This window comes from Triturus cristatus, chromosome 2_2 (genome assembly GCF_964204655.1).
Source record: "Triturus cristatus chromosome 2_2, aTriCri1.1, whole genome shotgun sequence".
NCBI classification, from domain to species: domain Eukaryota; kingdom Metazoa; phylum Chordata; class Amphibia; order Caudata; family Salamandridae; genus Triturus; species Triturus cristatus.
The window spans coordinates 826,076,404-826,094,446 of NC_140582.1; the positions used below are offsets into that span (position 1 = coordinate 826,076,404).

At 47.3% G+C, this 18,043-nt stretch overlaps 1 protein-coding gene across 1 annotated transcript in view; it reads left to right on the forward strand.

The window, feature by feature from the left end:
* Positions 1-18,043, forward strand: part of LOC146862838 (gamma-aminobutyric acid receptor subunit gamma-1-like) — a 644,159-nt gene that overhangs the window by 141,225 nt on the left and 484,891 nt on the right. The window lies entirely within an intron of this gene.

Below are 18,043 nucleotides of genomic sequence, written 5' to 3' on the forward strand. Positions count from 1 at the left end.
GAAGGTGAGTTAAAAGGGGGTTTAAAGAGTATGTATACTCTCCTAAGTGACGCACTCGCTAAGGTGCGGTAATTGTAAGAATATGTTTTCCTCTAAGTTTGTACCTGGGAAGATAAAAGGACAAAACAACATACAGACGCACACATATAGATGGGAATCAGGCTAGGCACACTTATTTTAGTGACTTCATTCCGTTCTGCTTTAGTGAATTGTCGGATAAAAATGGAACTGTTTGGCGTTTCATGTCGGCTTTGGTTTAAAATGCCAAAATGAGCGATTATGCGTTACTGTGCTAAAAGTAAAAGGCCAAGGTGCTGAGTGAGACGTTAATATACAGTGTGCTTACTCTCATGTTCAAGGGGACAAACTCCATGAGTCCCTGGAGGGGGTCCGGCTTATTAGTAGCACTCTGATTGTGATTTAAAGAAAATTAGAGAGAAAACAGTAAGGCGTCGCCCTGTCATGATCATGGACGTCATTCATACTCTGAGTAGCAGAAAGTGGCCCGGATCAAGTCATGGGTGAGGTTCACAAGGACACGCTAATCGTCCAGAAACCCCCTGTGCCTCACTTACTTGGTGGCTGCTCAGGACCCACGTCTCAATCTAATGTGGCCAAACAGGAACTCCATCGGTGTATGCAGGCCTTTCGGTGGGCGTTTATGTATCATCTTGACGCCACAGCTGTTGCGAGTTCTTCGTTCAGTGCATGTAGCATCTCTAAGGCATGAGTAGCCTCTTTAGAAAAAAGAGTCAAAACGGACGACAGACTGCACAACTGTATTGTGTCATCAGTGTTTCATTTATATGTATAGCAAAGGTATTCACAGTGAATAGTAATCGGATTTTTTTGCGATACTGTAAATATGGCGATAAAAACGAATATGTTTTTCTGACACACACTACATGAACCATACTAGTACAGCTAGCTCTTTTTGATTATAACCACCAGGCAATAATTCCAAACATTTCTCCGATTCAATTGTTCAGGCTCTTGTTTAATATTTTGTTATATGCGTCTCTTCCACTGACAGTCACTTTGAACCAGGACTGTTTACTGAATAAACGTTTACCTTTTGTTTGAAATTATTATGAAAATGGATGGTATTCTTCAATGGTAATTTGCATCCCTGAAGCTTATGTGGCTGTCAGGATACTTGGGTTGATTTCTTTCACTAAAGCGCAGAAAGGTCTCTTTGGTCATGAGTCTGATTGTTTCTTTTGTACATAACACTCTTAACAGACTTTGAGCAAGTGTTCACTGAATAAATGACTCCTTCATTTACACTACTGTGTTTATTTTAGTGTGACACAGTCCGAGAGGGTGAGAGAGAGGAAAAGACAAAGGGGAACTCCATGATACAGCATGAATCAAACAGTGGGCAAGACAGTGTAAAACTGACAAGTCACACAGGGACTGGGCTTCAGGTGCAAAGGTCCTTGCTACTTGCTGACACTTGATGTAATCCTAAGCTGCTCACTTGGTATGCTTAACATCTAAGGAACCTCAGACATGAATTTGCTATCTAAGACTGCGCTGCTGATTTTGACCGAAGCTAAAAGTCTGAGTCATTTCATTATATAGGTGTGGTCTGCTACGCGAGGCCTGAACTTGGAAGGTTTGTAAATACAGTGAGATATCCCTGCCTGAGCCCTGGTCTTTCTCTTTCTATATATCCTGAATAAATAGCTCTGCTATCTAAAGAAAACACTTTTGCAATTTGTGTAAGCTGAGAGATAACCCTTACATCCCAAAATGACAATTTGTGTATGTGCATGTGTGCACATGTTCAAGCTGTGATCTTTGATTCGTTTTGCTCTACAGTATACTAAAATATATAAACATTGTCAAAGCCTCCATATAATAAAGTTCAAAGTGAACTTAATAACTGAACAGTAATTGTATTAAGGTATATTTGAGTCACTGCACCCACAAACATACCGATAAACAAAGTCAGTGAACTAGTCAAAGATTCTTTTGATGACATTGAGGTTTTTCCTGAACATACATATTGCCAGTAGGAAAGGCAGTCCATTACTATGGGATTCTTCCATTTGATAGTAGTTTACAGTGCTATATCAACTAATGTTCATTTGAGGATTTTAATATCAGGCACACATATTAGAGTCCCAAATGAAGACTGAATGGATGGTACAAATGTTGAGTCGATGAAAAACCAAGATAAAACTTGAGCATATTAAAGATCAGGTGCTTTTTCAAAGAATCTGTAGAACATGGCGAAATGTACATAAATTTGGTGATTTATTTGTACTGCACAGATGTACTTGGTATTTTGTACATATATTTTTAACTGTATATATGCACTGACGGATCCACTAAAGGTAGGATGTTTTGAATATAACTTTCTTTAGTAAATTATCCATCATGTGTGGTGTGATGTGACTGCAGTGTGGGAGGTTGAGAGTGATTCTGGCCACAGAATTAAAAACGGTCTGTAGCCTTCGTGTGAGTTTTTTGTAGATCTAGGAATATAATGTGTTCCCACAGTCCAGCTTGATGTGACTCGGGCTTGTGTGATGGTGTTCTGGATGCTAATTGAGAGAAATTTGAAAATCTTCCTCAGCATCTTCATAGCATGGAAGCATGAGGCGGTCAAAGCATTGACTTGGCCAGTCATGTTGAGTTTGCTGTTAATGATGATACCAAGATTCTTGTTGTTTATCGGTCCTAGCTCTGTTGGCCAGCAGGTGAAGTCCCTCAGTGAAGTACTGTTCCCAAAGATCACTATTTTAGCCTTGCAGAGTTTAGCTTTAGACAGTCTGCCTTCATCCAGTTGGTGATTTCAGTAATTGAACCTCATCAGGGTTCCAGGTGCCTTGTCTGTGAGAGTAAGTTTATGTTGTCAGCATAGTAGAGGACATTAATGTTGTGAGAATAGATGCTGCTGGCTAAATGGATCATGTATGTGTTCAGGGACGTTATAGTTAGTCTGACATTTCACTCATACAAATCAGAGAAATTCAGCCTTTATAGTTAGCTGAGCTAACTATAACTCACGTCCCCGCAATGCACAGCTTAAGACATTACACATTACATCACTCATGACATGGTCAGTGATATCACTGATGACATCTGAAATGACATCACTGATGACATCATCCATTTAATCTCTGATGCACCTACTCATACCCTAATATAACCTTTCATACACCCACTCTAAAATACAGACTACCCTTCTCGAAACCATAGACACACTGTTGGAAACCGGGCAACCGGGTTAGCAGTCACCAGGTTCCCAGCACAATGGTAGCAAGGCTCGAGCGGTTAGGGGTCAGGCACCGTGTTAAGCGTACGTCACACCCTCACAATAACCATGCGTTCATCCGTTCCAAAAACGACACTACACCGTAAAAATTATGCAAGTCCAGTTGAAAATATATATGTCTTTATCTTATTTTCTCTTAGTTGCAGGTTTCATTACATAAATACAAGACAATAAGATTTTCCTTAAAAGAGCAGGTCAAATAAATAATACTATATTGGAATTTCAATAAATAGGTTCAGGTCCTCATTAAGCAAAGAATAAATAGATGTGCAATAAATACAGATGGCAAATAAATACAGTCAGACAATAAATATAGTGCAGGAATAAATTAGTGGATGACAATAAATAAAGCACCTCCAATAAATAAGGTAAAACAATCAATGACAGTTACAGTTCAAATCATTTTCTTGAGGTCACTTGGTCTTACTTCGCCCATACACAACTTAAGGACACTTGGATGGCATGGGGGTGTCCCACCTAGATTGATCAAGGCTGGGGCCTAAGCTGAGGCAGAACAAGAGTAACCTAAAGATCTGGCCCTCCAAACCACACAACCCTTTATGGAGGTCACTGTACCAGTCTCAGTTCACCCCTGGCACTCCCAGGCTGGTTCTAACACCCCTTTAGCCCCTAGAATGGTCTTTTAGGGCTCCACGGGACCTCAAACGCCCCCTCTACCACTTACTGCCCTTTTCACGATGATCGGCTCCGCTCGGCACCGTGTCGACGCCGTGAGGCGGCTCCGGATCGATGTCGTTGGGCGGCCTCGATTCGATGTCGCTGGGCGGTCTCGACTCGATGTCGCTGGGCGGTCTCGACTCGATGTCGCTGGGCGGTCTCGACTCGATGTCGCTGGGCGGTCTCGACTCGATGTCGCTGAGCGGCCCCGGCTCGATGTCGCTGGGCGGTCTCGACTCGATGTCGCCTTCCGGCGTCGCAGGGACTCGGACTCCCCACTTCCTGGTGTCTCTGGAGTGCGATCTCCACTCCCGACCTCCGGCGCGCTTCACCTCAGTCTCCGGCGACTCCGGTGGGCGGACTTCACTCCCCCGTCGATGCCTCACCTCGACCTCAGGTGACTCCCGACTCGACCTCCGGCGCCTCTCCACGACCTCCGTCGGCGCCCTCACTCGACCTCGGGTTACTCCTTACTCGACCTCCGGTGACTCTCCACGACCTCCGTCGGCGCCCTCACTCGACCTCTGGCGGCTCCGGGTACGACGTCTGTTTTCTGTCAGCGCCGCTTCTCCACCTCAGGCCCCAGGTCTCCAGGCTTCTCGACGTCAGGACTCCAGGAGGACACTGCTGAACAGGTCAGGAACTTGCTGTTCTTCTTCTTTAAGGCCTGTTTCAAATGTTCAGTCCTTTAAGATGGTTCTTCTGGTCTTGGTCCCACACAGGGCTCTAGGCTGGGCTTGGTCAGTAGAGACTAGCATCAAGGGTCGGTTTCTGGACCCCACTCCAAGCACTGGTTTCCACCTCTGCTGCCTTACTCCGACCTCCTTCTATCTCTGTCCTCTCTCTTCTCCAGTCAGATGCCAACTGCCACTCTGAGATGGCCTCCCAACATTCTAAACTGCCTCTCACTGTCACAGGGTTCTAGAATGTTACGGAAGGTTCTAGAAATCTCCAGTGGGTTCTGATGATGTCACAGGTGACAATGGGTGGCCACCATTTTGTGTCTCAGGCCCTCAGACAGAAGTTCCAGGGGTAGGGAAAATGGCTCCCTGATCCTGCATCAACACTAAAAAGTCTGGTGGTTCCCAAAAAGGAAAAATTATAACAGGGTTTGAGGCAAAAGTGGGACAAAATAAATAATGATAAGGAGGGACCACCCAAAGGGCTGACAGGTCTAACACGTGTCCCCCCCAGCTGAAAGTGGGGAGAGCTACCCAACCCCTTGGGAGTTCTCATCACTAAGGCGGAAATACCTTGAGAGACCGTCTGCATTGGCGTGGTCCACTCCAGGCCGATGTTCCACCTGAAAGTCCATTCCCTGTAGGGAGATAGACCACCTTAGCAACTTGGGATTCTCCCCCTTCATCTGCATCAGCCAACGAAGGGGTCTGTGGTCGGTCTGAACTAGGAAGTGCGAGCCAAACAGGTATGGCCGCAACTTCTTCAGAGCCCATACCACTGCAAAGGCTTCACGCTCTATTGCACTCCACTTCTGTTCCCTGGGAAGTAGTCTCCGGGATAGGAAGATCACAGGTTGATCTAGACCCTCTTCATTGAGTTGCGATAACACTGCCCCAATGCCATGTTCCGATGAGTCTGTCTGGACAATGAACTCCTTGGAAAAGTCTGGGGCCCTTAAGACCGGGGCCTCGCACATGGCTTGCTTCAGTTTCACAAAGGCCTGCTGACAAGCCTCCGTCCAGACTACCCGTCGAGGTTGCTTCTTGGACGTAAGCTCCGTGAGGGGGGCCACAATGGTCCCATACCCCTTCACGAAGCGGCGGTAATATCCTGTGAGGCCCAGAAAAGCTCGGACCTCAGTCTGAGTCTTGGGGGGTTCCCAGGCCATGATAGCCTCAATTTTCGCCTGGAGGGGTTGCACCGCTCCCCTACCCACCAAGTGTCCAAGGTACACTACCGACCCCTGCCCGATCTGGCATTTACTGGCCTTGATCGTTAAACCAGCGTGTTTCAGGGCCTGGAGAACAGTTTGCAGGTGACGCAAGTGATCCTCCCAGCTGTTACTGAAGACGGCAATGTCGTCCAGATAAGCAGCAGAGAAACTCTCCATTCCGGCGAGGATCTGGTTCACCAGACGCTGAAACGTGGCAGGTGCGTTCTTGAGCCCAAAGGGCATCACGCAGAACTGGTAGTGGCCCTTGGGCGTGGAGAAGGCTGACCTTTCCTTAGCTCCATCAGTCAGAGAGATCTGCCAGTACCCGGAAGTAAGGTCAAAGGTACTCAAATATTGGGCAGCTCCCAGCCGGTCAATCAATTCATCCGGCCTTGGGATCGGATGAGCATCAGTCTTGGTTACTGAGTTCAGTCCCCGGTAGTCCACACAGAACCTCAGTTCCGGTTGGGCACCCGGTGGTACAGCTTTTGGTACTAGTACCACCGGACTGGACCAGGGGCTGCTGGAAGGTTCAATCACTCCTAGCTCCAGCATCTTAGTGACTTCACTGTGAATGCTGGCCTTCACCTTGTCTGTCATCCGGTAGATCTTTGACTTCACAGGTGGGCTGTCTCCTGTGTCCACGTCATGGACGCACAGGTGAGTCCTACCCGGAACAAGGGAGAACAACGAAGAGTACTGCCCCAGGACCTGGCAGCAGTCCTCCTGCTGTTCAGGAGTTAGGGACGGGGAGAGAATCACTCCCTCCACCAACCCATCCTTCTCTTGAGACGCAAATAAGTCGGGGAGAGGCTCGCTTTCCACGTCCTCTGCTCCGTCAGTCACCATTAACAATATGACTTCGGGCCTCTCATGGTGGGGTTTGAGGCGGTTGGCATGCAGCACCCGTAGGGGCTGACGAGGGGTCTTCAGATCCACCAAGTAGGTAGCCTTACCCTTCTTCTCCAACACCTCAAAGGGTCCTGACCAGCGATCCTGGAGGGCGCTAAGCTCTCCTGGTTCGATCACCCACACCTTCTGGCCAGGCTCCAACTCCACCGGGTGAGCATTGTGGTCATACCACGCCTTCATCACTGCTTGGCTGGCTTCCAAGTTGTCAGAAGCTTGCTTCCACAACTTAGCCATTTGGCTCCGGAAGGCCAGCATGTAGCTCACCACGTCCTGGGGAAGCTTTCTGGGAGTTCTTTCCCATCCGTCTCTCACCAGGCTGAGAGGTCCATGCACAGGGTGCCCATACAAAAGCTCGAAGGGGCTGAAGCCCACTCCCTTCTGTGGCACTTCCCTGTAAGAAAACAATAGACAGGGTAGGAGGACGTCCCATTTCCTCTGCAGGCTTTCAGGCAGACTTCTGATCATGCCTTTCAAGGTCTTATTGAACCTCTCCACCAGACCATTGGTCTGAGGGTGGTAAGGAGTGGTGAACCGGTAGGTCACTCCACACTCCTTCCACATCGCCCGCATATATGCTGACATGAAGTTGGTCCCCCTGTCAGACACAACTTCCTTGGGAAAACCCACTCGGGTAAAGATTCCCATCAGGGCCCTAGCCACAACAGGTGCAGTAATGGTCCTCAGAGGTATAGCCTCTGGGTACCGTGTGGCATGATCCACCAGAACCAGGATAAACCTGTGACCAGCTGTAGTAGGCGGATCTAACGGACCCACAATGTCGATGCCCACCCTTTCAAAGGGGGTGCTAACGACAGGAAGTGGTTGCAGGGGAGCTTTCAGCTTCACCCCTGTTTTCCCACTGGCTTGACAAGACACACACGTCCGGCAGTAGGTGTCGGACGACACTTTCATCTGAGGCCAATAAAAGTGTGGGACAAGCCGGGCAAAGGTCTTGTCTTGCCCCAGGTGTCCTGCCAAGGGGATCTCATGAGCCAATTCCAGAAGGAAGGCTCGGTAACGTTGAGGGACAACCAAGGCCCGTGACGATCCGTGCATGGGTGCCTTGGATTCACTGTAGAGGAGGCCATCCTCCCAGTAAATATTGTAGTTCCCCTCAACGTTCCCTGCTGCCTGGGCTTCGGCCTGTCGCCTCAGTCCCTCAAGGGTAGGACACTCCTTCTGGCCCTTGCAGAATTACTCCCTGGTCGGCCCTCCCTCCCCGTGCCACTCGGCCGGGATGGGTAGGTTCTCCAGTTCGGTAACATCCCCCTCCGCGGACTCCTGGTCCACCACCTCCGGTGGCCTATCCGTCACACGGGGCGCGGATGCCGAGGCAGGCTCCTCCTGCCTTCGGTTCTTCCCTTGGTTGGCAGCCGGCGGTGCCTTTGTTACAGGCTCCCGCCTAAACGAACTCCCCCTACGGGTAGTCGCAGACCTGGTGCTGACACAGGCCCATTCAGGTGTACCCAGCATCTCAGCATGAGTCCGGTATTCCACCTCCTTCCAAGCATTATGCTCCATGTCATTCCCCAGCAGACAATCGACTGGCACGGCAGGGCTTACGGCAACTCGAAGTGACCCTGCAACCCCTTCCCATTCAAATGGAACCTCGGCCACCGGATAGTGGCCCATTCTGCCGTCAGCCATCGCGGCAGGGTGGAGTACATGGGGAATCACCTGCTCTGGAGACACCAGTTGGCTATGTACCATAGTCATACTGGCTCCTGTGTCTCTCAGAGCCTCCCCTCTTTGGCCATTGATGGTGACCCTCTGCCCATACTTTGTGGTATTTGCGGGCACCTGGATCTTAGGAACCATCTCCCGTTCTCCCAGGGACACTAAAGTGACACCCGCCCACTCCCTTCCCTTATCTAAAGGCATCTCCTCCCCGAGCACTACACTAGCTACTCCGGGGGCCTTTCCTCCGATGGGAGGGGGTGGTCTTTTCGGGCACTTCACATCTCCCTTATAGTGTCCGACACCACCGCACTCGAAGCAATGGACAACCCTTGGCTGCTGACTCTGGCCAGGATTAGGGTTTCTGGGTGGGTTAGCCCTAGGGGTGAATCCTGTTCCCTTCCCTTGGAAACTATTTTGGGGGCCTTTAGAGAACTCCGTTTTCTTTTCCCCTCCCTCTTTCTTCTGGGGGGCGCCCTGTCCGGTCTTTTGAGAGTCCCCTCCAGTCCCCCTTGTGGACACCCGGGTACTAGCCCAAATGTCCGCCTCCTCAGCAAGCTTCCGGGGATTGGTCAGCTTGCTATCCACCAGGTGTTGACGCAGGTCAGGGAAACATTTTTCGAGCAGGTGTTCCTTCAACATCAAATCAAACAACCCCTCGTAGTCCCTCACCTCACTGCCTTGTATCCAACCCTCTAATGCCTTCTTTGCATAGTCCAGGAAATCCACCCAATTCTGTGTGCCCAGTTTGTGGCTACCCCGGAACTTCTGTCTATACTTCTCGGGTGTTAGTCCAAACTTCCTCACGAGCGCCACTTTCATGGTGGGGTAGTGGGTCTGCTCATCCTGCTCTAGGGCCAATAATGTATCCCTGCCAGCTGGAGGCATGTATTTATACAATCCCCCTCCCCAATACTTCTCTGGAACCCCATGGGCTCTTAACGAGACCTCATAGGCCGCTAGCCACTTGGCGATATCATCTCCCGCACTATAGCTGGCTACTATGTCTTTCGGCAAATAGGGTTTGGGTTCCCTGGTGATTTCTCTTTCTTCGCTGCCACCATTAGGAACAGTGTGTGCCCTGACCCGTAGGATCTGGAGATCTATCTCCCTGAGCCTCAACTCGTGACCCATCCTCTGTTCCTCTTTTTCTTTCTCCAGCTTCGCCAAATCCCATGTGAGCTGTCTTTTCTCCCTCCGGTCAATTAATACTGCTTCTGATAAGCCGCCACTAGAGACACTGCTGCCCTTCCTTGAAAGTGTTCTGGGCCCCTCTACTAGGTTCCCCACCTCAGGTTGGTACAAACCAGCCCCCTCGCTGTCAGGCTCTCCATCACTATCCTCGTTCTCAACCTTACTTTCTCGTCGTGCCTCCCACCAAGCCCTTAAGCTGGTCTGGAGCTCACCCTTCTTTGCACCTTGGGGACAAAACACCCCCTCTCTCTGACAAAACTCTCTGAGTTGGGTCACCGTGTAAGTTTCCAGATCCTCCAACACAAACTCCATTTTGCCCACTCAGGATAGAAGACAGTTGCTTACAGAAGCTATGCAGGGGGGTACCTTTTGTAATACCTCCTCCCACCACCAGAAGTAAATTTGGAAAAAACAAAACTCAAAATTAGGAAGTCCGCTTGGAGAAAACTCCCGGTGTAGGCCTATGGACTACCCACAGTTATTGTCGAGTAGACGCAAGCACAGCTCTATCCCACCGCTGAACACCAATTTTATGTTGGAAACCGGGCAACCGGGTTAGCAGTCACCAGGTTCCCAGCACAATGATAGCTTGGCTCGAGCGGTTGGGGGTCAGGCACCGTGTTAAGCGTACGTCACACCCTCACAATAACCATGCGTTCATCCGTTCCAAAAACGAGACTACACCGTAAAAATTATGCAAGTCCAGTTGAAAATATATATGTCTTTATCTTATTTTCTCTTAGTTGCAGGTTTCATTACATAAATACAAGACAATAAGATTTTCCTTAAAAGAGCAGGTCAAATAAATAATACTACATTGGAATTTCAATAAATAGGTTCAGGTCCTCATTAAGCAAAGAATAAATAGATGTGCAATAAATACAGATGGCAAATAAATACAGTCAGACAATAAATATAGTGCAGGAATAAATTAGTGGATGACAATAAATAAAGCACCTCCAATAAATAAGGTAAAACAATCAATGACAGTTACAGTTCAAATCATTTTCTTGAGGTCACTTGGTCTTACTTCGCCCATACACAACTTAAGGACACTTGGATGGCATGGGGGTGTCCCACCTAGATTGATCAAGGCTGGGGCCTAAGCTGAGGTAGAACAAGAGTAACCTAAAGATCTGGCCCTCCAAACCACACAACCCTTTATGGAGGTCACTGTACCAGTCTCAGTTCACCCCTGGCACTCCCAGGCTGGTTCTAACACCCCTTTAGCCCCTAGAATGGTCTTTTAGGGCTCCACGGGACCTCAAACGCCCCCTCTACCACTTACTGCCCTTTTCACGATGATCGGCTCCGCTCGGCACCGTGTCGACGCCGTGAGGCGGCTCCGGATCGATGTCGTTGGGCGGCCTCGATTCGATGTCGCTGGGCGGTCTCGACTCGATGTCGCTGGGCGGTCTCGACTCGATGTCGCTGGGCGGTCTCGACTCGACTCGATGTCGCTGGGCGGTCTCGACTCGATGTCGCTGGGCGGTCTCGACTCGATGTCGCTGGGCGGTCTCGGCTCGATGTCGCTGGGCGGCCCCGGCTCGATGTCGCTGGGCGGTCTCGACTCGATGTCGCCTTCCGGCGTCGCAGGGACTCGGACTCCCCACTTCCTGGTGTCTCCGGAGTGCGATCTCCACTCCCGACCTCCGGCGCGCTTCACCTCAGTCTCCGGCGACTCCGGTGGACGGACTTCACTCCCCCGTCGACGCCTCACCTCGACCTCAGGTTACTCCTTACTCGACCTCCGGTGACTCTCCACGACCTCCGTCGGCGCCCTCACTCGACCTCTGGTGGCTCCGGGTACGACGTCTGTTTTCTGTCAGCGCTGCTTCTCCCCCTCAGGCCCCAGGTCTCCAGGCTTCTCGACGTCAGGACTCCAGGAGGACACTGCTGAACAGGTCAGGAACTTGCTGTTCTTCTTCTTTAAGGCCTGTTTCAAATGTTCAGTCCTTTAAGATGGTTCTTCTGGTCTTGGTCCCACACAGGGCTCTAGGCTGGGCTTGGTCAGTAGAGACTAGCATCAAGGGTGGGTTTCTGGACCCCACTCCAAGCACTGGTTTCCACCTCTGCTGCCTTACTCCGACCTCCTTCTATCTCTGTCCTCTCTCTTCTCCAGTCAGATGCCAACTGCCACTCTGAGATGGCCTCCCAACATTCTAAACTGCCTCTCACTGTCACAGGGTTCTAGAATGTTACGGAAGGTTCTAGAAATCTCCAGTGGGTTCTGATGATGTCACAGGTGACAATGGGTGGCCACCATTTTGTGTCTCAGGCCCTCAGACAGAAGTTCCAGGGGTAGGGAAAATGGCTCCCTGATCCTGCATCAACACTAAAAAGTCTGGTGGTTGCCAAAAAGGAAAAATTATAACAGGGTTTGAGGCAAAAGTGGGACAAAATAAATAATGATGAGGAGGGACCACCCAAAGGGCTGACAGGTCTAACACACACCAATACCAGTTAGTACATACCCACTCACTGATTCATAGATCTACACACACATCCACTCACTCACCCATACAATCACCAATACATGCAGTCACTCATCAATACAGCCACTATTATATGCACTCATACACCCATTCGGACACTCACACACTGCCACTCACCCATAGAGTTACTCACACACCTAGTCAGTCACCCAAAGAGTCAAACACAATGTCATTTACTCACCTATACAGTTATACACACACAACCTCACTTATTCATACAGATACTAACACATACTTACTCTCTTATACAATCACTGACACAAGCATACACTCACCCATACATCCACTCTCACAATCACTCACTCTCATATACAGTCACTTATATACACCAACACTCCCATATACTGCCATTCACATATGCAGTTACTCACACATATAACACTGAGACATACATTCATTCACCAACACAGCCATATGCATACTCACCCTCTCCTACAGCCCCTGGCAGACACACTCATGAACCCATACAAGCAGTGAATCACCTACTCACTGATCCATGGAGGTAGCCACACAACACACAGACACTCAGGTACCCATACAGGTACTCAGACAACCAATCAATACCCATATAGACACTCATGTACCTATTCACCAACCCATGCAGCCACTTACACAACTGACAGACTGATACAGACATTCATACAGATTACTCACTCACACATACATTCACCCAGACATGTATAATCACTCACTTATACAGTCAGTCACAAACTGACTGACTAATCATATATATATCACATTCTTAAACTTTTTAGAAACACTCACAGTCACTGGATGATGTCATCAGTGATGTCATTTAAGATGTCATCAGTGATGTCACTGACCATGTCATGAGTGATGTAACATGTGACGTCAACAGCAGTGCATTGCGGGGGCGTGAGTTATAGTTAGCTTAGCTAACTATAACAGCTGAATTTCTCTAGTTTTGTACGAGTGAAATGTCCAATTAACTATAACGTCCCTGAAACCTGCGTTTTTTTCAGTGAACATCTAAGGTTTTTTAAATGCTAATTTCTAATTATAATGTCCCTGAAACCTGTGTTTTTCAGTGATTATATATATATATGTATTCATTGACCTCCTGCTTAGTCGCTGTGCTTAGCTTGCTGACCCTACTGTCATTTCCCCTACCCACCAATGTCTGTGTGCATGCCCCTGCTCCATCCTTTTTGCCCACCATGTTCCATGGACCTGCCCCTCTTGTCTACTCTGAGTGTTCTGTTGAGCTGCCATTCCCCTCTCACCTGCCTAGCATTGTCAGATGACTGTAACCTGTCCCTGCCACCTCCTCCCTACGTGTCCCCGATCCATGCCCCTATCCCCTTCCTCCTGTCCTCCATGGTCCATTTTAGTGCCTTCAACGAAAAAGGTACACAGTTCCTCAATTAGCAATGAAGAGATGAAGTGAATGTAGGGGATCAACCATCCACTAGCTACCAGAAGGTAACCAAGGGAAGACCAGGGGGGAATTCCCTTGGTGGAACTAGAGCTCTCACACACCCAGCAAGCTAGGTGTCATGCTTCATCATATGAGCAATGCCCCTCGTCAAGTCGGCGCTGCAATCCTTGACGGGCTCCCGAAACCGGGGATCTTTATCGGGGATCTTTTGTTCCTGCCGATAGGTGCATGGGGGTGAGGGGCCTAGTGTGTGTAGATGTAGCAAGGAGTGAATTAAAAAAGGGTCAGTTAGTCCTAGTCGATATTTTATTCAGAAGGTAAACTACCCTGTTAAAAATGGTGTAGAGTGGCTAAGTGCTAGAGATGGTGTATCTAGACATGTAGCTCTACTCTAGGAGATCAACATGTTTCATGCTGTATGTGTCAGAAGGATCTGGGCAATTCTTCAGGATCAGAAACACTATCTACACTACGTGGTGGAGCGAAATCTACATACCACGTCCTTAGGTCTGTGACCTGTTGAGAAAATGCAAGATAATTAAAAACATCTCTTCTTCTTATTGACAAGGTATAGTACTGATGTTGTGAGATAAATACAATAGTGTGGTGACTAACTAAACCACCGTGCTAGAAGTAGCTCAAATCGAAATTCTATATAGTGAAGTACCTCATAGGGCTGTGTGTAAATGGAAAAGTAGTGGGGGTGGGTGGTTAGTGGGGGGAGGAAGGGTGGTTAAAAACAGCTAACTAGCTGGCATTAATACATGGAGAATGCAAGGCCGGACTCACCTAGTAACGTTACTAGAATTGCTAGCAACAGTTCTGGCGGCAACTAAAAGGACACTGATTGGGTCCTGTAAAACATAAAAAGTACCAAAATAAACTGGTTGGCAATACCTCTAATGATAATGAACAGAATAAGAGCGACATATCCGGGTACTGGGACGTCCGTCAATTGCAAATTATGGCCCACTCCAAAGCGAAAACCCACCGTATCCGGAGCCTATGCGACTGATGTTTATCGCCGAGGCAAGCGGAGAACCGATAAGGTCGGCAAAGGAGTGGGGGGGAATGCATAGGCGGCGCAACTCACCAGCGAAGTCCCGAGTACTGCTTACCGGGCTATAACCGATCAAGATTTCACGCTAAAGCCGGAAGACCTACCCAAACCGCCAAGAACCGGGGTGGTGAATACAGGAAGTCATGACGGAAGGATATACTGTATAGAGGAGTCGTTTACGCCGCTATGTGGTTGGCGTTTGGCAATGCAATTACGTCTACGGTTGCTAGGTTACGTCAGGAGGGTGGCCAACTCGGTGGAGGGTGTGTGATGACGCGGTGACGACTGTAGTTGCTAAGTTATGTAACGTAAACAGAAGGGCGGCTATCTAGGTGCAGGATAAAGGTACTCATCAGGTCTGGTTCAGTGTAGATAGCCAAACTGCAAACAATGTTCCGTAGTGACATGAGACAATGGAACAATACGTGAGGGGATGTAGGTGGATCAACTTTAACTCAAATATTCAAATGGAGTCTAGCGATGGTGTATATGAAACACACATAGAAACTACATTGACTCATTTTAGTGCCTGCCCCATTTGGCCTGTTGTAAGGCCCCTTCTCCTGAACACTCTTGTCTGTGCCCAGCTCCTACCCCTCCCTTCTATCCTCCATGGATGTGCATGCCCCTGCCCCCTCTTTCTTGCCCATCATCGCCATTGTGTTGGCACTTAATCTCCTGCTTGCCATGCATGGTCTTCTGTGCTGCCACGGCCCCTACCACCTACCCTGTTTGCTCATTTTGGGTTGTAAGGATTATCTCTCAGTTTACAAAAATTGCAAAAGTGTTTTGTTTAGATAGCAGAGCTATTTAGTCAGGATAGGTTTTGTACACTTCTGTCATTGAGCTATACTTGGGCTACATCTGGGTGATATTTGTGCTACATTTAGGCTCTTTTTTCTCTGGTGGCCATCTTGGGAGACTTATTTGTTATGAAGTTTCCTAATTTCCTCATTTACTGCAGTCTCCTTGGTGGGAAATGTTTTCAGTTTTTTACTTTGATTCCATCAAGAAGGTATTCAGATGTGTCACATATTTGCCATAAATTCAGAATGTTGGCACTCTAGTTGCTCATTAGATCACTGTAGTAAAGCTTCTGCTCACCAGGAAGTTAACTGGAAGTCTGTTGCTGGTATTGAAAGTGCATGTTTCAGACTGCATGTCAGACTTTTTTAATGAAATAGAAGAGGATTTGAGAAGTCACTCAAAATGTACCCTAATTTTTCTTTCTGCAGCACTAATCATATTTTCTATGGCAAAATGAACCCACTCATTGTGTTCCTTATTAAATTAAATATGTTAAGTGTTACCTTTTTATTCCAATCAAGATGGCTTCAGGTGTGCCATACGTTTATCATAAGTAGGACTGTTAGCGCTCTAGTTGTTCTTTAGAACACTCTGGGAAGCTGCAGTAGAACACAAAGGAATCAACTGACAGTCTCTGTCCTTGTTGGATGATCATGTTTTACTAAGAATGTCAGACTTCATTCTCACATGACTGAGAAAGATAATGTGAATTTACTAAAAATATGCTCTCAATTTAGCTCTTAGAGCACCTTCCATACCTCTATGGGAAAAGCATGAGAAAATAGTTTTCTCTAAAACATGTTTCTTGATATCCAGCAGAAGTCTTTTCCACAGGGTAAAATCACCTTAGAACACACCACAATTCCTAAAATTAGTATGGTACCATCAATAAATGATTTATAATGTAATTAAAGTCTGCTACCACCCTTTATACGTTCTCCTTTTGATGACCCTCAAAACCTTCCATTCATTCCAATGCATTTTAATGGGGTGCTATCATGTATATTGGTCCCATGATGGCAGCCAACACTTCTTGGATGAAGTGCTGACATCCAATCAGATCTCATTTTGAGATGTGTGGTTAGTCCCTGCCCAGATATATCAATTTATTTTTCTTTTGAAATTTAAAAAACTACTTAATGGATTTACACCATTTAAAGCAAAGAGTGCAGTGTGGACCAAGAGCTACCATTCTGCCAAATTTGGTTTCATTCCGTTCAGCAGTTCAGGGTGTAGCAGCTACACAAGTTCCCTATGGAAATGAGCATAGAGAAAACACGTTTTGGGACCCCCCGTTTTTCTTGGCCCTCGCTTGACTAATCACCCTGAAACTTTCAAGACAGGAGCTGACTGGAGCGCCTAATTAGTTTTTGAAAGCTCACGAAGATTCGTCAAACAGAGCCAAAGATATTGGCAAAAGAAAAAACGCTCTTTGAATAGAAACAAGTTCCTAACTATAACTACCTATAGTCTCAAACTACAATATGCTGTAGTAAAGAATAACTTGAACACTCCTGGATTGTCAAATGCAAGTTTAATGTGTCAAGTCCTCTCCCATGCATTTCAGCTGTAGCCTTGATAACGTTAAGAGGTAGGAACTGACAAGACCATTACACACATGGTCAGTAACATAGAAAAACAACACAAATGCAGTACTAGTGAGACCCATAGGCCGAGAGCAGCTGCCATCTTAGCAAGTCCAATGAATCCTCAAGCAAAATTATGCCAATGCTGTTGCAATGAAGTTTGCCCATTTATACATATACAACAATGATGCATGCAGTAATGGGTTTAACATCCATGTGTCATGTGGAAAATATATGTAACATATACCGCAACCAGCAGTTCTATGTTACAGTGCCACAGTGTACCCATGTGCACTGCCCAGTGATACAGACAGCAACTGATAAATGCACACAATAAATAACAAGAATAAGTGAATATGGCATGCATGATAATGGAATATACAAAAAAGGGGTACTAAACTGTGATACCACCCTATGCTCTGATGGCTTGTTAAATACGTAGAGTGTACTGACTGTTATTAGAGCTAGCATGCTGACAAAGTGCCAACAATCTGTAATAGGTAATATACAGATTGAGTAATGATGTATACAGTGAAGGTTATGCGGTCGCCAGTAGGTAGTTACAGTTAGGACCCAGTTTCTATAGGAAACACGTTTTTTCGTTTGCCAATATCTTTGGAGCCGTTTGCCGAATCTTCAAGGAATTTTCAAAACTAATGGAGTGCTCCGGTCAGCTCCTGTCTTGAAAGTTTTGGGTGATTCATCAAGCGGGGGCCGAGAAAAAAGTGGGGACTCAAAAGACGTTTTCTCCATGTTAATTTCTAAAGGAAAGTTTGGAAGAGGCTACAGGCCGAACTGCTGAATGGAATTACATCAAATTTGGCAAAAAGGTAGCTCTTGGTTCAGGAAACATTCTTTTTTTTTAAAATGGTGTTAATCCGTTCAGTAGTTCCTGAAATAGTCATATTTAAAATATTAATATATCTTGTGACAGCGGTGGATCCACAAATACTCCTGATCACGAGCTTCATTCTGATTGGTTCCCAACATTCTAAACCAAAAAGGGCTGGCAGCCATCTCGTGACTCGGTTGAACTGAGTCTCAAGAAAAAAGGT